Raw genomic sequence first — 22,825 nt, forward strand, 5'->3', positions numbered from 1 at the left:
TAATAGGCTAGTATTGATTGGTACGAGGTAATAACTTAGTCAAATATCAAATACGATGCTTAATATGAGGTAAAGATAAGGGGTAGGATAGCAACACACGTAGCCGGACCAAGGTGCCGAGTGAAATTTTCTAGATGCCGGACCAAGGATTTAGTAATACATAACTTATCACTTTGCATGCAAGATACTAGGAAAGAATCGTTATAGTTAGAATTATCAAGTTATGAACCTGTGGGGAACACGTAAACCCTAGTTACTTTGATTAATTGATTAAACTCCAACATTCGAAGCTGTTAAGTGTCTCTTTCAATTTCGCTAGTTAGTTTCATTTATCTAGAAATAGAAAACCCCCCTTTTATTGTTTTTGCTTTCAAAGGAAGTAATTGACCGAACAATAGTAATAATAGATTGCAGTTAAGTCTAAACTATTTTCCTCGTGGGAACGATCCCAACCTCACTAGTTGGGTTATTTACTTGACACGACCACTTTACTTCTTATTTGAGAAGTAAGTTTGAGCATATCAGTAGGCTACTCTAATTGAGTTACTTGAAAAACATGTGTATAATGGTAATTGCACTACTCTATAATTAAGCTACTTTCAAGCTACTCTTTTATTAAGATGCTTTAGAAAGGTGTTGATAATGCTAATTGTTAGTTACATTGTTATTAAACTACTTTATGAAATTAATTGTGAGTTGCTCTATGATTAAGTTTCTTTAAAAATTTGCATATAACGCTTATTGTAGGTTGCTCTATAATTAATCTACTTTAGGAGGCTACTCTGTTATTAAGTTGCTTCAGAAAGTCGCTCGCATATTACTCTATGATAAGCTACTTTACGCAGTTACTTGTTGGCTACTCTATAATTAACTTGCTTCAAGAATCTATTTTGAGAATACACTGTGATTAAGATACTTTACAAAGTTGCTTATAATGCTCATCGTAGGTTACTCTGTAATTAAACTACCGTGGGAAGCTACTATATCATTAAGTCTCTTTAGGAAGCTACTCGCAGTCTACTCTATAATTAAAATGTTTTAGAGAGTTGATTATAATGCTCTTCATAGGTTACTCTGTAATTAAGCTACTTTGAGAAGTCTCTCGCATACTACTTTATAATTAAGTTGCTTTAGGAAGTTGCTTATAATTTTCATCGTAGGTTACTTATAACTAAGCTAATTTAGGAAGCTACTCGCAAACTACTCTATAATTAAGTTGTTTAAGAATGTTGCTTATTAAAGTAATACTAAGTTACTTTTTTATTAAACTATTTGCAGGCTATTGTTGTCATTAAATTGTTCTAGTAAATTGTTTATAATGTTAATTATAGGTTACTATGTAATCAAGCTATTTGCAAAGGACTCTGTAATTAAGTTGTTTATAAACTCACTGTAGATTACTCTGTAATTAAGGTGCAGAGCTACTTGTAGGAAAATAAACATATTTGATTTATTCATTATTTGTTTATTTTAACAAAGTAAGTTAAATTTAGCATGATAAGGTAAATGTCTTTCTTTCACGTTACTCTCCCTTTTTCATCATTAAATTTTCATGTGTTTTAGGAATTAACTTATGTATTACAGTCGATCCACTAAAATTCTTAGCAAAGTATCTTTGTTCTCAATATCTTTGATTAGTTTATTCTTTACTTTTATGAACCAATGAAATATATATGGTTCTTCTACAAAGAGCATACCCAAGGGCTAATACTGCGCCCACTACGCAGTTGAATTACCACTTGAACTTCCTATTTGTACGTTGAACCCTGAGCAACAAAATTGGGTCTGGCACTACTTACGTGTTTGTCTGTTTGTGTGTGTGTGTGTACATATATATATATATATATAAAACAAAAGTTTGACATCTATATACAATGTAACTTTCTAATGGAGTATTGCATGACACCCTTGGGTAACGGTGGATCTTCCTCTATATAACACTTCCCTTTGGATGTTCAATAATAAATAGAGTGCTTAGTTAAAACCATACAATAAAAAATCAGTAAAATAAATTCAAGTGAAGAAAAAAGAGCGCATGTAACTAATAATATGCACTTTTTAATTTAAAATATTACTAGAAAAGCTCACTAGAAAAAAACCTTGGTAATCCCTAGCCACCTGATGTCCTTAATGGTTATTTTTTTTCTTGTCCGCCAAAAGTTTTGTAGGCTAAGTCATACGGTATAAGTTATCATGTAGTCATATCTAATTCGATCTGCATAAGTTTAGAATTCTTTTTGCCTCACTCGGTATAAGTTTGTAGGAATAGGTTGTCCGTTCTTGGCTGTCTTCTCATTACCCAACAACCCGGGGCGGACAGGGCAGGAATAACATTTACTGCTCACTTTTCTTTTATGAAAAAGTAGTAAATGTCATAGAGTTTCAGATTCCACATATGAGTGAAACTTTGAAATTTCATGATAACGACTATGTTTTTTGGTTATATAAGTTGAAATATGGTATGTTGTTGGAACATCCTTTTTTCCCACTACTCAAGAATCAAGAAGATTGATGCAATAAAAATAGTGTTCATTGATCACTTTTTGGTAATGTTTTTTAAATAATAATTGTGAATTAATGTTATTGAGTTTCAAATTTCATAGGTAAAAATTACATGATAAAATTCTAGAGTTGCACTTATAGTTGGAATTCGACACTCTATGTCATCGACTATATTAGTAAATTTTGCCCAGGGATGCAAGTCATGCATTGATTTCTACTAGATTATATAGTCTACAACGCTTGTTGTTGCATCACATTAAATCCTCTTTCTCGAGTGATAATTGTTCGTTGACAAAATGTCTTGATGCATGCATCTAATTTGTTGTGTGACAATTAGCGCGCAAACATAATGTGTGTGTCGTTACATACTTTTGAAGGATTGTTCGACCATTTATAAGTATTAGGGTTTAAAGTATGTGTATATGTCACAAAAATACAAGAATGTATAGTCAAATGTCACACATACATACTTAAAATCTTCAATTCCCATATATCCAAAACCATCATCTCGTCCTTCTAATTTATTTATGTACATTATTTATTAGTCTAGCTTGGCAAAAGATATAATTTGAGATTTAAGAGTGCAATAAAGCTAACTTAACCACTCCACTTAGATGTACAAATAATAACTTTGTTGAATAGAATAAATTACATCTGTAATCATATCAAGTTAATTGAGTACTATTTTGATCCATTAAAATTACATGCGGAATAGTACTTTTGCAATTGGAAAATAAAATGTGTATTAATATAAATGCTTGTGTGACAAGTTACCAATGAAGCTAATAGGTTCTTAATGATCTAATTTGCCAAAGTTGTAGATGAAAATGGGCAGCAAAAGAAAGGAGGGTGTACAAGATAGTTTCCTCCCGAACGAACAGAGATTGGTTCAATATGTAAATTTGATGATTCCAACTTTTTATGATTTTTAACATTGAAACACATACAAAGAATTGAGGGTCAAAATCAACAAATAATGTCAACTTTCCAACATTAACCGCAGACTACGTTAGGAAATGGTGGGTCGATGTACTAGTTTTTTAATTAAAAAACAAGGCTAACAAATTATAACAAAACAAACTTTTTGTAGAAATAACTTCCAAGGTATGAATCTTCAATTACAAAAGTCACTATTTTATCAATTACACAGCCTTAAAATGATTATTTGTGAAGTTTAACCATAATTTTTAGATAGAGTCAAATAATGACTTATATTCATTGATTAAACACATCTTATCCCCACAACTCAACCCATTCTTTTACAATGGTGCGTGTAGTCAAGTTTTCTTGTTACAAATACAGTTTAATTTATTTAAAATCAAATGTATTAGAGTCAACATTGAGTTCACTAATGAAAAATGAACAAACGTACTATGACCCCTTAATTATAAAATTTGAATATCTATTTTACATGTTTGATTTTTGATAAAATTTACTTGAACCAACAGACTATAAAAAATAACCTCTACGTTGTGAGGATAAGGGTATGGTTGTGTACATGCTTCCTTCCCTAATCACATTGTAGTTGTGAAACATAGATCAGATAACCCTCTTAAAATATTGAATTGATTCAAAATATATATAAAAAAATTAATTTAACATCTTGAATATCAATATAAATGTCCTATCGTACAAACATTTGTTTTGTATTACTACTTCATAATTCAAGAAATGAACATTATGCTTTGCAGTGAACAAACGTGAAAAAGAAAGTACGCGCACAGGCAATCTAGTTTGTATACTTTCTTGTTTGTGTTTTCTCCATAAAGCTCACAAGCACGCCACAGGAGATCCCCTGTTTACTCAATGAAGTCATCTAACAACATCACAAATGTAATACGAAATAACAACCATCTAATTCAAAAAAACTAAAACAAAACAATAGCCATTAGAGCAAAAATAAGATTTAACTTTCACACATAATAAAACTTATAAGCCAAGTATACATACAAATACACATTATATACTTGCATGTAGATCTTCATAAACCTACCATGTTGTCTGAACGAGGCAGAGATGAAAATGTTGTGATGGATTTATGAGTGTACTAGGAGAATTATAAGAGTAAAAAATGAGGATATATGAGACACGTTAAAGGTGACTTCTATTGAAGACAAGATTCAAAAATCGAGGTTGAGATTGTTTTGGTCCAATACGCTACTACTATCTATTATACTTTCATTTCGTCTTTCCATAGACTACTTTTGCCTGAATATGTTAGTTAGATCTTCCTAAAGTTAGAAAGTTCGACTTAAGAAGTACTTTGTTTACCAATAATTTCAGCATTGCCTCCAACATTTAAACGGGCAGGTGGCATGCAGTTTTGAAGATACATATCAACTATAGCTAAGAGGATTCACAAAACAGAGACATCTAACTATTCAGCCTGTTTGGTTAAACTTTTAGCTTCAGGCTTCTAAGCCAAAAGTCATAGGTTGAAATTTCTAACTTATGACTTATGACTTATTTTAAGCATTCTAGCTTAAATCAAATTGCTTACAAGCACTTCCATAAATTTATTCGAATACTTTGCAAGTGATTAAAAACTATTTTGACTTAAAAACACTTAGAATAAGCCAAATACTAACAGCCTCTATAATTGGTTGAGAGTTAGGCAGCTCTAGGAAGCCAAAACACTCAGGATTTGTATCCTAGCAAGCCCCACAGATCACTAACAAGTACACACCATAGTCTGAAGGAAGTCAAAAAGCCCAAGAATGTACCTTATAAAGAATTTACTAGATAAGTTATACGAGTTTGAGTATCAGACATCCAGGAAACCAGTATTACAAAAGAATCATTAAAGAACTCCAAAGTTGGGTTCTAGATAATTCATAGTTTAGGAAAAGAGAACATTTGACTATGGGTCCACAATGGTAAAAGCGGAAAAAGACTACGGTCCTCCACATCTTCTAGATGTTGACTCCTTGCTAGCGCTCCCATATGTATTCAACTCTGAGCAAAAGAGCACTTGAATGCAAAACCTAGAAAATGCTTAGGAAAATCTACCTGCCACAGGGGTTGTAGCAGCAGCTGCCACCATAGCCTGTCCACTTCCATATACACCTCCTAGTCCACCATAACCGACGCTAGGGACAAATTCATAACAAGCGCTTGGTCCATATTCATAACCAGCACAAGAGACAGCCCCACCATAACCCCCATAACCACCTCCATGGCCATATGCACCCATTATTCCACCGCCACAAGATCCTCCAGCACCTCCAGTACCATAGCCACTGCCATAAGAGCCATAGCGACTAGGATAACCCATTGAGGGATCTCCTCGATAGCTACCAAATTCACTAGCACCAAAGTCTCTTTATCTACCACAAGATTCACCATCACCATATCCATACTCACAAAACGTGTAACTCATACCTCTAGAAGACCTATACGGAGCAAGGACAAAACCCCAACCATTGCCAAAGTTGTTATAGGAATTGCAAAAGCCTCCATCATAAATATCATGATATGCACGTCCCCTAGATTCATTACCATATGCAGGACCAGATGCTGGGCGTGATGGCTTCTTTGGTTCTGCCTTCTAGATATAAACCTACAATAAATAAGCATGTTAACCTAGAAGATTACATGTGCAATAGCCTGACACAACTGAGCCCTGAAAGAAGTATATTAAATGAATGCTACTTATCTTAAACCACGTCACGTGAGAGGCATTGTACGAAAAGTTGAACAAATAATATTGAATATTTTAGCATAAAAACAAAGAAAAATAATTACCATTCACTATTTCAAAGACAATTACATCCAACACATCAAACATCTTGGACAACTATTGGATAAAAATCGCCTGGTTACCAAACATATCAACGTAGTTCATCGAGACAATAAATTATCAACTACTTCTTCCTCATAAAACTCAATAAATCCAAAGCCTCGAGACCGCTTAGACACATGGTCCGTATGATCTCACAATCTCTCACCTTCCCATACTTGGAGAAGAAACCCTTGAATTCATCTAACCACGAATAAAAAGAATAACAATTAAATACTTGAGAAACTAGATAAAATTTGGAACAAAACTACAGTATAAAACACATGATACTTGTAAAATTTCTTGAAAAAAGAAAAACATGTAATGTTTCACCGTCATCCATAACAGTAGGAATGCCCCCAACAAAAACCCTTTTTGTTCTCAAATCCTTTGATTCAGAAGATCCTTCACGAATGGTTCTCTTGATCTCAATCTGTTCAAATATAATCTAGTAAGTCTCAAAGCCAAAATGCTTGCCACCTTACAATAGTTTTTTACTAAAAAATATATGCTTGGACTAGAGATATACATCACCCACAATATGGGTTCTGCTAGAAATCTCACAATACGAGGAATACTTTAAGCAACAGTAAAAATATACAATATCGATCTAACTCATTATTGCGAAAGAGTTTTATGAGTAAATATAAATTGATGATTCGTTAGACACAACCACAAAAAGAATGACAAACATGCATAAAATTTCTAAGTTTTCCTTTCTCCAACCCTATTTGATAATAGTCAAATATAGAATTAGTATATACATTGAGAGTGAAGCTAAACCACTCACTTGTTTGTCATTGATGTCATGAGTTTCAGCAATAATAGTGTCAACGACAGAGGGATCAACACAAGTAAACCCAATCGCACCATACTTCTCAAAGTACTTCACAAATTGCTCTACAAACCCACATTAGAAGAACAATTAGAATCTTTAGAATGTCCAACCAACAAGGAATAATAAAACTAAAAATGGTAAAGGATCAAATATACCCTTGTACTATAGGAAATAGTTTATATATGCCCTTCGTTATACTTTTGGGTCTAATATACCCATTCCGTTATACTTTGGACCAAATATACCCCTGATTTTAACGGAAGGACACTTGTCAACATAGGAATCAAATAACTCACCCCCAGGTTTAAATACCCAGTTCCCTTTAGAAACCCACCCATTTAACCTATTTCCAACCCTTTTTCATAGTCATCTTCTCCACTTGAAATTTTCGTTAAAATCAAAACCCTTAATAACTACAGAAACTTCAAGAACAGAATATGGCGGGTCTTTTTTTCACCAAAAATATTTCTGGCAGAACCTACTGCCTTTGAAGTTATTTCATCTCTTAAAATATTAAAATAGTTGATAATTGTTGTAAGTTAGAATTCAAAATTTTAAGTTTGATTTAGCATATACTTAATACTGTTCAAGAAGTGGGTCACTATTGATTAACATAATGGACAACACGAGAAAGTTAACTTAAATGTGTTATGATGTTTAGTTGGAATTGTTGTTTGTTTTCATGGGTGTTCAACAGACCAACAAATTAGCAATGTTAGAATATTAGGACAACAAAGATTAAGGAATGCTTGTGGATGAATTTTATCATCACAACGAGCAAGAACTATATAAGTGACAAAACTGTGTGCTGGACCTTTCGTAGTTGAATATTTATTTTAATAGAAGCTTTAGATAAGAGAAGATAATTATGAAATTGGTTTGGTTCAAATTGGGTATTTAAATGGGTGGGTTTCTAAACGGAATTGGGTATTAAAAATTGGAGGTGGGTTATTTGATTTCTATGCTGGCAAGCGTCCTTCCATTAAAATCAGGGTATATTTGGCCAAAAGTATGAGGGGAGAGGCATATTTGGCCCAAAAATATAACGAAGGGCATATATGAACTATTTCCTATAGAACAGGGATATATTTGACCCTTTTCCTAATTAAAAAACACAAACCACATCAATAATGACAAATTAACAATATATAAACATGTAGCAGGGTTTAAAAACTAACCTAAAGTTGTCTCTTTTGTCAGACCTCCGATGAATATTTTTCTATTGCATAGAGAGAACAAAAACCCAAAATTAACACACATCACAATCACAAAGAAAATAACTTTTTCAAGAGAAGAACAAGAGAGCACCTAGAGAACACAAATTGTGCAAATATTTTTGCAAAAAGCTGAACTTGCTCTAGAAAAATAATGTTTTCTTCGTACTTTTGAAGCCAAACATTGAAATTACAAGTGTTGTATCATCTTTTGGTCTAAAAATTATCTTCCATTTGAAGAAGGTGAAAAATATTTGCATAGTTCTATTTTTTTTTGAACATTTAAGTGATCAAAAACATAATATATTTGAAAAATATATATTAGAAAAATAGAACATCGTCCCCAATCCTAACTTCTAAAAAAAAAACTTAGCAGAAAGAGAATCCCCAAATAGGCTTTGAAAATCAGATGCAGGATGAAGCCAACAACTACACTTAATTTGATGAAGTAAAAATATGCTCAAAAACTAATATCGAGAGTAGAAAAAAAGCCCTAGACATTACAATTTGTGCATATATTTTTGTAGAAAAGATAACTTTGTTTTAACAAAATCATATTTTTTTTTATAAAATGAAATTTTGAAATTCAAGAAGTGCTCATGAGCTTCTTGTTTTCATCTAAAAAAATCTTCTTCGATTCTTAAAATACTCACAAATATTTTCGATTACAAACATACTGGGGAAATAGTTTATAGAAGTTATGAATGGTTAGTTTCTAGTTATTTTACAAATGATTGAGACCTAATTTGTGAGTTAAAATAATTTATTTTGAACAAAAGATATTAAAATAAGAAGCACCATTAAATCTCAACTTGTAAAAACAGCAAAACAAATGCTTCAAAAATCTACAATTACGTATAATTTAATAAACATTAAAGATATGCTCATAAATCCTCTCAATTACAAAGCTTTCGGGGGAAATAATTTGTAGAAGCTATATTTCGTTAGTTCTAGTTATATGAAGATCTGTAAGAAAAATAAAATATTTCTAAAAAATATTGGTAAAAGAAACACCCTAAATCCCATGTTCTCAAAACAGCAGAAGAAGCTTTCATTTTTTTTTAAAACACTCTCTCTATATCCGAACTTCTAAAAAGAACAAAAACACATTATTCAATTTTTGGGGAAAAAAACACCCCTAATTTCCAACTTCCAAAAACAGCAAAAAAATTCTTCATTGTTGAAAAAACACACACACCTATATCCCAACATCAAAAAACACAACAAAAAGTGTTTCAATAGCTAAAAGAACACATAAACCGAAATCTCAACTTCTAAAAACAGCAAAAAAATGCTTCAATTGTTGGAAAAATACATACCCCTATATCCCGACATTTTAAAATAACAACAAAAAAATACTTCAAAGGGTGGAACATACCCCTAATCCCAACTTCTATTAAAAAATCAACAAAATAAAAAACTTCAATGGTTGGAAAAACACATAGACCTAAATCCCAACTTCTAAAAATAGAAAAACAAAATGATTCAATTGCTGGAAAAACACCCTTCCCCCGAGCCCAACCTTCTAAACAAGCCGAAAAAAATGTTTTAATTGATGTAAGAACACATAACCCTAATCACAACTTCTAAAAACAGCAAAAAAGAAAAAGAAGCATCAATGGATGGAAAAATACATAGACCTAAATCTCAACTTCTAAAATCTTCAAAAAAAAAAAAAATTTCACTTGATAGAAAAAACCCCACCCACCCCATTACTAAATCCCAACTTCTTAGAACAAAAAAAAATGCTTCAATCGTATAAAAGCACACCCTAAATTCCAACTCGAAAAAAAACAAAAAAAAAAACCCTCAAACGCTAGGGAAAAATATACACCTACATCCCAACTTCTAACAACAACAACAACAAAAACAACAAAAAAATCATCAAAAAAGTTTAAAAAATCAGATATACAATTCAATAAAATTCAAGAACAAAAGCTCATAAAACAGGTAAGAAAATGATACCCTGGTCTAGTCTCATCACGGAAATCATTCTTTTTGGAACCCTTGATAGATTTGCAAGAATCAGGGTTAACAAGATGTGTTACCCTAAGCACATACTAGAGAGAGAAAAAAACCTCTTCCAATGCTTTATATAGAGATAAAAATAGAGTGTTGATACTCTACTCTTTCTTTTTTTGGTTAAGCTTTCACTCTGTTGTTTAAAATGTACATGGGCTTTGCTTCATAAATTCATTTTTGGGTTATGACACTAATAGCTGGTCAAATTTGTGTTCATCTTTCAAAAAAATATAATTTATATATATAGAGACTAGTATAAAATTGATGTACTGTAACACCTCGTATCCAAAACAGACAAAACACCAATTTTTGGTAAAATTTGTAGGTGCAATCAAGTGTAGCCATCGATGGACTGTAGCCTGACCCACGGTCCGTCCTGCACATTAGTCGATAGAGTCAGAAACCCCCAAAATCTCAGCCCAAGAAAATTTGACCAAGTGTCGAACGACGGACGGACCTACGGTTTGTAGATTAGACTACGGTGTGTAGTCTGCACCTTTGGATCAATACCTCATTTACCCACTCTCTGATATGAACCACGATTTACCAGCACGGACCATCGTTCGATCTACGGTCCGTAGGTGGAAATTAACAGACAGTTAGGGGGCAAATGTAGTTGGGTCAACTTCAATTTATCATAACTCTTACCACAAAATTAATTAGGTGTCCCATGACATACCAAAAAATAGATAGTTGAATTAACTTTCAAGTTACGATGTAATTAAGATACATACATGCTACTATATAATATGAGATGCTTTAGAAAGTTGCTTATAGTGCTAATTTAAGGTTACTCTGTAATTAAATTAATTTTAGAAAGTGGGTTGCTCTAAAATGATTCATCTAATGCTAATTGCATGTTAATCTATAATAAACTACTTTTGGAGGTTAATTTGTAATTAAGTTACTTTAGAAAGTTTCCCATAATGTCACTCGCAGATTACTCTATAATTAAGCTACTTTAGGAAGCTACTTGTTGGCTACTCTACAATTAAGTTGTTTCAAGAATCTACTTGCAGACTACTCTGTGATTAAGATGCTTTAGTCAGTTGCTTATAATGCTCATGATAGGACTATGTAATTAAGCTAATTGCAGGCTACTGTGTAATTAAGATGCGTTAGGAAGCTACTCATAGACTACTATATGATTTAGATGCTTTAAAAAGTTATTTATAATGTTCATCGTAGGTTACTCTATAATTAAGCTACTTTAGGAAACTAATGTACATGAAACTCTATAATTAAGATGTTGCATGAAGTTACTCTCAAATTACTCAATGATTCAACTGCTTAAGAAAAGTGTTTATATTACTTATCGTAGGTTACTGTATAATTAAGCTACTCATAGACTACTTTATAATTAAGTTGCTTTAGAAAGTTATATCTAATGCTCATCGTAGGTTACTCTGGAATTTCTTTATTTTAGGAAACTACTCACTAAATACTCTAAAAGCTGCTTATAATGGTAATCCTAAGTTACATTATAATTAAGTTATTTTAGGATGCTCTGCAGGCTACTGTGTCATTAAGTTGTTTTAGTAAGTTGCTTGTAATGTCAATTATAATTCATTCTGCAATCAACCTACTTTCGAAAGCTACTTGCAGGGTACTTTGTAATTAATTTCTTATAAAGTTATTATAGGTGACTCTGTAGTTAAAGCTACTTTAGGAAGCAACTAGTATATATAATAATAATATTGTTGGGAAGATATTTGCGGAGCTACTTGTAAGATTCTTCAAAAAGTTGTTGGAAATTTGGTCCCTTATTTTTTTGTAAGAGGAGTTCTATATTTTGTTGAGAATCTATTTGAACAGCCCCAATTAGAAAAAAAGGGTAATAAGGCATATTTCAAGGAAATTGCAGGGGAAGCAACATAAATCAACCACGACCCATGATTGGGGCCACAGACCGTAGAATGGTTCGCAGATTGGTCACCCTCAAACTTCTTCATAGGCTTGGACCATGGCCTGACCAACGGACCATTTGTCAGTCCATGGTTTTTGGTTGGGGCCCGTGGTTTACTTTCCCAAAAAGAGGGTTCTGAACACGAACGACGCTCGTGCAGGACGCCCATCATTCTTACCACGGTCTGTTTTCATGGAAGTGAATATAGTGGGTTTATAGCTAGTCTAGAGGCAGTTGGGTGTTTTCCTAATTGTATTATATTATTACTACATCGTTTCACCCTTCACTAGGCTATATAAGTATTTTGAATCCCTAAATTTCCCAATAGAAATCATTTTGTCATACTCACCAAAAGAAATCAAGTTCTTCCTCTCTAAAATAATTCTGTCTCTAGAACTTGAAGAAGAAGAAAGGGTTCAAGCTAGGATCAAGATCATGTTTCAATTCCTCAATTGAAGATTAGTAATTGGCTTCAAGGTATTATAGTTTTCGTCCATTTATTCCTTAAATTCATCGAGTTCCCAAATTCCTCTAAAGTTAAAATTCCATAGTTGAGTTAGGTTTTTCTTCAATTGTCATAGGTACTCTTAATTATTGATTTAAATGATTGAAATATGATCTCTTATACTATGATTTTGTGATGATTCCCCTATGAACCCATGTTTCCCCCCATGTATTAAAGTTATGATCATGTGATGTAAGATATTGATTATGAAAGGAAGAGTTTTATTAAATAAGCATGTGTTCATAGAATTACATGAATCTATGGTTAAATCCATATTTAAACCATGTTTTCTGAATGTTAATGATTGAAAGTAGGTCCTAAACCTTGAAAGGTAAATTATGGAATTTTGCATGTTATTATGAAAGCTGTGCAAATGTTTTAAGAATGCTTTGAGAGTGAAGTACCAATTATGATGTTGTTGTTGAGTTGTTTAAAGGTTTTATCAAGAAAAACATAAATGCATGATGTGAAACTTTTTCTCACATAATAAAGGGTTCTAAGGTTGAAAGGTCTTCTCACCTAATTGAATCAAAGATTAAGAGTTATCCTAATGAAACATAGTTTGAATTGATTATTGAATGATACTTTTCGATGGACTATACTTAGATTGGATTGGAAAGATTGCATGTCATGTCACACCCTAAGCCTACACCCTGGGCATGGATGGCACTCAAGAACCATATTTGGCCCCAAGCAAACCCTTGGACTATCTTACTTACTCAACAGAAGATTTAAAGCATTAAGAAAAGAGCTCAAATGATAGATAACTAACTGTCTCAAACTTAACTCATAATGTTTTAAAATAAACATTTAACTTAGTCAAAGTGGCAATTCAAATCTGAACATAAGTCAATAACAAATTAAAGACAAATGAACTATCTGATTGTTTATCTATGAAGCCTCTAATAGCTGAGATGGATGTAGTGGCAATACCCATGACATCCTAAAGAACTAGAATACTGAAAGCAATAAAAGGGATCCTCCAGAAATCAAGGAGGCTCACCACTAAACTCTGAGTGCTCAACGAAACGTTGGATGTTGATCTTTGTTATCTACGTCTGCATCATAAGACGACGCATGACAACTGACATTAGTACATTGTATGTAAGAGTATGCGAGTAAGATTGCTAAAAAATACATAAGCTTGAAAGGAACTGAAGACCTTACCTAGATCAACTCAATTCAACATAGCTAAATTGATTGCAATATTAAGTAGTGTAAATATATGCAGTATAATGAACGGCTTTAAAATATAGTTTTAAACTTGGTGTATTTAGATATACAATAATAATTTTGTATGTATGCAAAGATACAATATGACCTTTGTTTGTATATGAAAATAAAAACACCTCTAATGTATATAAAAATATAAAATACTAATGTGTGAGTTTCTCTAACAGACAACCATAACTTAAGAGCTACAATGATGATACAACATTTTGCCTCACGCTGCCAGGGTCTTCCTATACATTGCCATGAGTACAAAAATTGAAATACTAAATGGATCCACTAGTCTTTACTAAAATTCACTAAGGAATAATCTAAAAAGTATGCCACTTTTGTAGCCATGATGTCTACAAGGTTTATGGGGGATGTGAGTTGTTTGAACTCTACTCCATATCAGTGCTCAATACTACTCCCAAAATATGATACTAGCTCATATGTTTAAAAAACATAATTCTTTCTGTGATTTGAAATAATTACTCAAAAACATAGCTCAAAGGTTATCTTGGAAATCAATGTTTCCTCTCTTTCTTAATTGTGAAAGCATTTACTCTTTATCGAAAAACAAGGTCAAAGGCTCTTTACTGAAAAACTATCTCAAAGGCTCAAGGTTCTTTTGGAAATCAAAGTTTCCTTACTTGTTTAAATGTGAAAATATATTCAAATCTTTCGAAATGCATAGTCCCCATATACTTTTGATGAAATGAACTTCAACTTTACTCTTTACTAAACTCAAAACTCAAGTTTTAAAACAAAGTTCAATCATTTGTAAAAGACTTTTGGAAGACTCTAAGAAATTCTCTTGACTTGGCTCTTAATTTCTCTCGACTTGACTCTTAACTAATCTTTGGATTGAATTATGGATTCAAGGATTAAGATTTGTTATAGGAAATATCTCATGATTTTTAGGAGTGATTTTATATAGTTAATCATGAGAAACAATCAAAAAATCAATGATGGATACCTACTCCGCGACGTGAATATGAATTAATATTAGGTTGCGAGATAACTTTTGAGGCAGACCTATCTGTGACCACTTCGCGATCCAATTTTTTTTCTGCAAATCCTCATAATAGGTCTGCATGCGGACCTGGTATCCAGATTAGCTTGACTTGCTCCTTCTTCGTTTTCTGACCCCAATTCGCTTCAACTCCGTTCTTTTTCTAAAATTCCCTTTAGATTCAGATGAATGCAATTCAATAAAACAAAATATTAACCTCAAGAAATTCCTCAATCTCAACCTAACTCATGAACGAAGGCCAATTTCAAGAACAACGTTCAAGATTCATCAATTTTTAACTTCTTGAACGAACATCGCTGAAATAATCGTGATTGGCGTGTGGGTGAATGAGCCCAACGATATAAAAGACTCACATACCTTGTAGGATCAAATCCATTAAGAAGTCCACAATCAATTCCTTACGACATGAAGAATCTTACTTTTCTCTAATCATTTCTCTCATGTCCTTCTCTTTAGAACCCTAGCATAAATTTCCAATTGTGCAAACTGAAACAAATAAGTTTTGACCCTTAATTAATTCACTAAAAACAAAATAAAGTAATAGGGTATGGAAAAGAAAAAAACACACATTAAAAATCTGGATTGGACATTTCCTTATTTAAACAGCCCAACTTCCAACGGTCATATCTCACTCATACAAACTCGCAATCGCGAAAACTCAGCGGCGTTCGAAATATAATTCCAAGATCTCTCGTACCATATCTAGAAACACACCTAAATCATCCTTAGAATTTATAATCATTTGAAGTTGACAAAAACTCAATTTTAACACACTTAACAAATTTCCAGATTTTTACATTCGAAAAAATGACTATTTCCAATCTATAACTTCTTTCTAATTCATTCTAATTACTGGGTGTTACAATATCTCCCCCTTGGAAACATTCGTACTCAAATGATCTTAGTCTTAGTAGGATAAGGATTTAACATCTAACATATATCTCAATCACTCAACAAGCAATGCAAATACAACATGCAATCTCATAAGTTAAAGAGTACAAAGAAGAGAATTAGTACCTTGGTATGGAGTTTCTTCGAATTCGAAAATATGTGGATATCTTTTCTTCATATCCTCCTAATCTTCCCAAGTAGCTTCTTCAATTAAATGGTTCTTCCAAAGAACTTTGACTGATGCTACTTCCTTAGTCCTCAACTTGTGAACTTGGTGATCTAGAATCTGAACTTGAATCTCTTCATAAGATAGGCTATCTTTGATTCCATATCCTCGGTTGGTATGTTCAATTAAGGATCGCCCATGCAGTTCTTCAACATAAATATGTTCAACACCGAATGAACCACGACTAACTCTTGTGATATATCCAACTCATAAGCTACATTACCCACCCCTCTTGATATTCTATAAGGGTCAATATATCGAGGACAAAGCTTTCCTTTCTTACCAAACATCATAACACCTTTAATGGGTAAAAATTTCAAGTATACCAATCTTTTACTTCAAACTCTAACTCCATTTTCCTAACATAAGTGTAGGATTTCTGAAAACTCTGCGCCATTTTCAACCTCTCTTGAACGACTTCAAAATCATGTGCACTAAATTGTGCATCTCTAGCTGATTTAATCGAACCAGAGACTCCATGACCTCTTACCACCCTATGAATATATAACCTCACATAATCCTCTGCTGAATGGGTAGACTTTACTGGTAAAAAGTGGGTTGACTTAGAGATTCTATCAAAAATCACCCATATCGAATTATGTTGCCTGCAAGACCTTGGAAAACTTGTGGTGAAATCTATATTAATCATCTCCCACTTTCATTCTAGAATCTCTTTATTCTGAGCCCTACCATCGGGCCTTTGGTATTCTAGTTCCACTTGCTGGCAATTCGAACGCTTAGCAACAAATTTTGCAATGCCCTTCTTCATACTACTCCACTAATAGACTTCTCTCATGTCATGGTACATCTTTATGGAACCCGGATAGATAAAATATCTAGAGATATGAGTTTGCACCATAATTCTATCTTGAAGTTCATCCACCCTTGGTACAAACAAACTACCTTGATACATTAATACACCTTCTGTTCAATATAACGACTGAAATCTAGCGCCCAAACAAGACCGACGTCGTTGACCTCTCAGAGGTCGCAGACAAGCCTACATACGTCATTCTTCCTTTATCTATGTTAATTTTAGCGGAAAATTTAAAATTTTTGTTTACTTATTTCATGCTAAACATTTTAAGCATAACATCATATGCGTTCACAAATCAACCATCTAATATAGAGATGATCAAATGAAAGAAACAGTTCATAATTGCATTAAACGTATTCTTGCCACAACGGCACCAGTACAAAGTCTGATATGCAAGTGGAATAAAACACTAGTGGAACATGCTCCACTAGATAAAGCCTACATCTAAGTTAGATAATAACGGTAGACATCCTAGAATGCATGACGGCCTACCAACTCCGAATGAATGCTCCACGTTCGGATAGCTGCAATGTCAACCTGTAAGGTCTAGCGTCCACGTGTGCCTGCACCTAAAAATATAAGGGTGTATGGGATTATTACACACTTGTACTAAGTATTGGTATATGCAAGCACACATCAAGGACATGCATGAGTAAGAATAGATCTTTCGTAACAACATGATTTATGGAAAGTCAAGTCAGTAGACTTGCCAAATTTGGTTTAGTAAAGTCAGTGGACTTGCCAAATTTGGATTAGAAAATTCATGCCATGAGAATAACATGCATCATCATACGTATCATATTGCACACAACACATAACATCTTACATATAGCACATAACATATTGCATATAGCACATTACATCTTTCATATCATTCATTCATACGCCAAAAGACTTTATGATCATGGACTTGACATCAAGACTTCAAAAAAAAGAGGGCTCAACATATGGGATATCAACTAGGGAGCCTTTTTTAGCAAACACAGAGTCTGTTTCATTCATTCATACATATTTCACTGCATACATTCATAAGCTAGTGTCTACACCAGCTATACCTAAGTTGTAGTTTAACACTGTCATCAGGTTCGCTGTGCAATGATCAAGAATGACCTAGTGTCATTACTTAAGTCTAGATCACCTCTTCATTATCCTATCCTAACACCTTTGGTATCATTCATTTGTTTATGTGCATCACATTTATTCTTTGGGAACTTTAACTTTAACCGACATAGATCATGTGAGCATCATGAAATCCAGTGTCTCCCCCACACCGAAAAGAGGTGGAATCACCGGCCAAAGTGACGCAAAACATGCTAGCGTATATGGGAATTGAACTCCGCCAGATCCTCATATTGGCAGTATAGGTTCGAAGACTAGGAGATATAAGGAGACCCATACCCGGCATGCCGGACAGTCTTATTTCATGAGAGTTACATGAACCTCCCCCCTTCCCGGATGAAGGCATCACCGCTCAGAGCTAGTCTATCGGTGCTAAGTATAAAGTTCAATTACATTCAACTCATACGTCATGGAAGCTGGCTTCTAGTATGAGGACATCATAGCTCAATAGATGATTTCTCATCTCATCATTCTTATTAAGTGTGTTAATCTCAATACTTTCATTAGACTGTTCATCGAGACTAGTCTCTTCATTAACTTTACACTCTCATAGGTGAGTACAATTTGGTAACACTTACTTAGGCTCATTTGAGGTTGCTCTCATCTTTTATGTTAGCCTCATATAATGTTGTCACCACAATCATTAGTATTATCACATTTGCTATTCATAATTACTCACCCCTTTTTACGTGAATGTTAATTTCATCATATGCCAATGCACTTGGACATTTAGTGTGTTTCACACTCTTACTTAACCCTTCTAAGGCTTCATCATTTCATTACATACATCTTAGGTTCACTTACTTCTAACGTATGCTAGACTTATGGGTCTATACATACAAGCCATGAGGCTTCAATCATAATTCGTTTAAGTTATTCACATCTTCCTAAGATTATGTGGTATGCAACTTGTATGTATGCCAAGATCTCGATTCCGATATATGTAGGCAGCATTATACTTGAACATTTAATTCACGTATGACTTATGTATCAACACGAAATTTGGGCAAGGGAACCTGGTTCCGAATCCCTTGAAAAACACTTATATTTTTCATTTATTTCATTTTGGTCCACACGGCTTGAGGACCTAAGATAAAGCCCCAACACCTTCATTTTCTTTTAATTTCTTTTCTTTAAATTTTCTCTTTCTTGGCAGTGGGGTTGTGGGATCGAACCCCCACAGCCCCTTTTATTTTAATTTCTTTTTCTATGACTTTTTTGAGTTGACCAAGAGGTTCAGGGATCGAACCCCCATAACCTCACTTTATTTTTCTTTTAATTCTCCTTTTCCGCCTGTAGGTCGTGGTTTCGATTCCCACGTCTCACACTTATTCTCTTTTCATTTTTCCTTCAGCTTAACCGAGAAGTTGTGGGTTCAAATTCCACTCCTCTCATTTCTCATTTTCATACTTTTTTTTCCAGCCAGGAGAACGGTTCGATTCCCCCTTACCACATTGTTTTTGCTTCTTTATTTTCACAACTTTTAACTTGGTGAGGTTACGGGTTCGACCCTCAGTGATCTCACTTGTTTTTCTTCACTTTTCATGACATATTAAACAACTTAAATTTGCTGAAATTAATCAACAAGGTGCTGGAAATTTGAGTTACATTTTCAGCTTCTTTTCCATTCCATTAGACGTTAGCTCTTAGCGGAATTTCATAGTGCATTTAGAAAGTTTTGGTGCATTTTTACGGATTCGTTTAGCCAAGAGATTATCACTCAAATCAGCCACATTTCATATCATATGAACATCACGATTCAAATAACATGTGTACATGAAATCAAAAGAACTAACATGCCATTTCAATTTATAAACGGTGACCAATAGCCACGGCAACACACCCAAACGCACGTAGTTACATTTTCGGAAAACATCAACATAAGTCACGTAATTCCAAACATACATCTATACACATAAGAATCATGAAAACACGTTGTATCCCCAGTTCTCTACCAGCAAACATAACAAACCTATGATTCAATGAGAGCTAGTGACAGGGACATGTAACGGGGAAACAACCCTAGTTTTCGGACGAAATATACTGAACCTTAAGGGGTCTCTTGGGAAAGGGACCAAGAGAGAAGAGAACTCATACCTTTTTCACATTCAAACCTCGACTTGCTGCCAAAAGAACTCCTCCAAACACACGTCCAACACCAAAATTTTAACACCAAAGTCGACGGACAACCTTCTCTTTGCCTACGTGATTGATTTGGTTGTTTGTTTTTATCTTTCGTGGTGAGTTATTCAAGTATGAAGAACTTGGTTTATCTTTCTGTTCTTGAATTTATTTAGGAAGACAGAACGTGAAAGAGAAGAGAGATTGAACGTGTGTTCAAAGATAAACGTGAGAGGAGAGAGTTATCTTTGGCTTAGGAGTCTAGTTTAGGACTTAGTCAAATAAGATTTAGTTAAATATTAAAAATCTGATTTCTCTTTTATTTTAAATCAGCCAATAAATAATAAATATTAATTAATTACATTATTTTACCAACTTAAATAAAAAAACCAATTTAAATCATCGCTTCCACATAGCTTAGAACTAGGGTGGAGCAAGACTTCACTCTATGAGCCAATTTGGACCTCTCTCCCTAAAACGCCCCTCCACTTTATTAATTAAATAATTAATTATATATTTAGGGTAATTACGATACTACCCTTAGTCTGGAAAAATATCATTTTACCCCTAGACCCTCCAAACTTAATATTTACCCTTTTAAAGTCCGGTAAAGACTCATCCGAGTAAATCTTCATATTCGGAAGCCCTACATGGCTGGACCAAACCTTTCACAGCTCAACTAACTCCCCAATTAGTTGGATTGGCTGTCGTAAGGGTTCAGAGGTATGGTTATAATCGTAGGCATTCTAGACACATTAAGCATTACTTAGCATATCCATTTTTAGGGTTGTTACATTATCCCCCCCCTCCCCAGGAACATTCATCCCCGAATGACACTACTAACTATTTTGTGTAATGCCAGTCAGATCATAACATAGTTACTATACACAATCAATAAATAGCAATAAAGAATGGAGATAAAAGAAAACTTAGACTTAAGAGTAGGAAGTCTAACATCATGAGCTGAGAAGATGGGGGTAGCAGGATCTCATATCGGCCTTGTCCTCCCACGTAGCATCCTTAAAAAGATTATTCCTCCACAATACCTTCACTATGGAAATCTCCTTGTTCCTCAGCCGCTTGACCTGTCTGTCTAAAATATCTACAGGTACCTCCTCATAGGACAAATTTTCATCAACCCCCAAACCTTCAACAGGTAGAATCGATGTTGGATCACCTATGCACTTCTTTAACATAGAGAAATTAAAGACTCGATGAACAGAAGCTAATTCCGCAGGCAATGCCAACTCATAGGCCACCTCTCCCACACGCTGTAGGATCTCATATGGCCCAACATACCTCGGACACAACTTCCCCTTGCTGCCAAACCTCATCACCTCCTTTATAGGTGTTATTTTCAAATAAACCTGGTCACCAACATCAAACTCTAAGGGTCATTTTTCTGTTGTCTGCATAAGACTTATGCCGACTGTAAGCAGTAGCTAACCGGTCCCTAATCACCATTGACCTTCTCTAAGTCCTCATAAATGATCTCTGGACCCAAAATAGATAACTCTCCAACCTCAAATCGCCCAACTGGAGTCCTACACCTCCTACTATATAGTGCCTCTAATGGTGCCATCCCAATGTTGGAGTAATAGCTATTATTATACGAGAATTCTATCAAAGGCAGATTGTCATCCCAACTACCGTTGAAGTCAATCACATACGCCCTCAGCATGTCCTCCAATGTCTGAATGGTGCACTCTGCCTGCCCATCAGTCTGAGGATGAAAGGCAGTACTAAGCTTCACCGGCGTGTCTAAGCTCTTCTAAAAGGATCTCTAGAAATGTGAAGTGAACTGAGCTCCTCTATCTTAAATGATAGGCAAAGGAATCCCATGCCATCTCACAATCTCATCAATGTAGAGTTTGGCATAATATTTGGCTCTGTAAGTAGATTTCACACAGATAAAGTGGGCAAACTTAGTAATCCTATCTACAATAACCCACACGGAGTCATGCTGTCTCCTAGTCTTTGGAAGACCAACCACGAAGTCCATATTAATGGACTCCCATTTCCATGTCGGGACCTCAATAATCTGAGTAAGACCGCCATACTTAAGATGTTCTGCCTTAACCTGTTGACATTTAGGACACTTGGCCACATAATCTGCAATGTCCTTCTTCATGCCATCCCACCAATAGATCTATTTAAGATCATGATACATCTTGGTTGAACCTGGATGTATGGAGTATTTGGAACCATGGGTATTTGCAATGATCATGGTCCGCAAATCATCCACATCTGGTACACACAATCTATTCTGTTACCTAAGTATGTCGTCATCTCCCAAAGCAAAAGACTCATTCATCTTAACCAACACTGAGTTCTTCAGTTCCATCAACACAGAATCAAGATGCTGACCCTCCTTGACTTCAACTACTAAGGATGATTCAAAACTAGGCTGAACTGAAACACCTCCACTAGTAGAGTCAACTAACCGCACACACAGTCTCCAGTCTATGTACATCTTTCACCTACTCCTGCTTCCCATCCTCAATGTGGGTTGTACTTCCTATGCTCATCTTACTCAAAGCATCAGCTACAACATTAACTTTACCTGGTTGGTAGTGAACGTTCATGTCATAGTACTTCAACAGCTCCAACCATCTCCCTGACGTAGATTCAACTCTGTCTA

At 34.3% G+C, this 22,825-nt stretch overlaps 1 pseudogene; it reads right to left on the reverse strand.

Annotated features, from left to right (window-relative positions):
• Nucleotides 1-5,507: 5,507 nt before the first annotated feature.
• LOC107006194 lies at nucleotides 5,508-22,657 on the reverse strand (annotated as a pseudogene).
• Between the last annotated feature and the right edge of the window lie 168 nt (nucleotides 22,658-22,825).

Source organism: Solanum pennellii, chromosome 12, assembly GCF_001406875.1.
Source record: "Solanum pennellii chromosome 12, SPENNV200".
Taxonomy (NCBI): Eukaryota; Viridiplantae; Streptophyta; class Magnoliopsida; order Solanales; family Solanaceae; genus Solanum; species Solanum pennellii.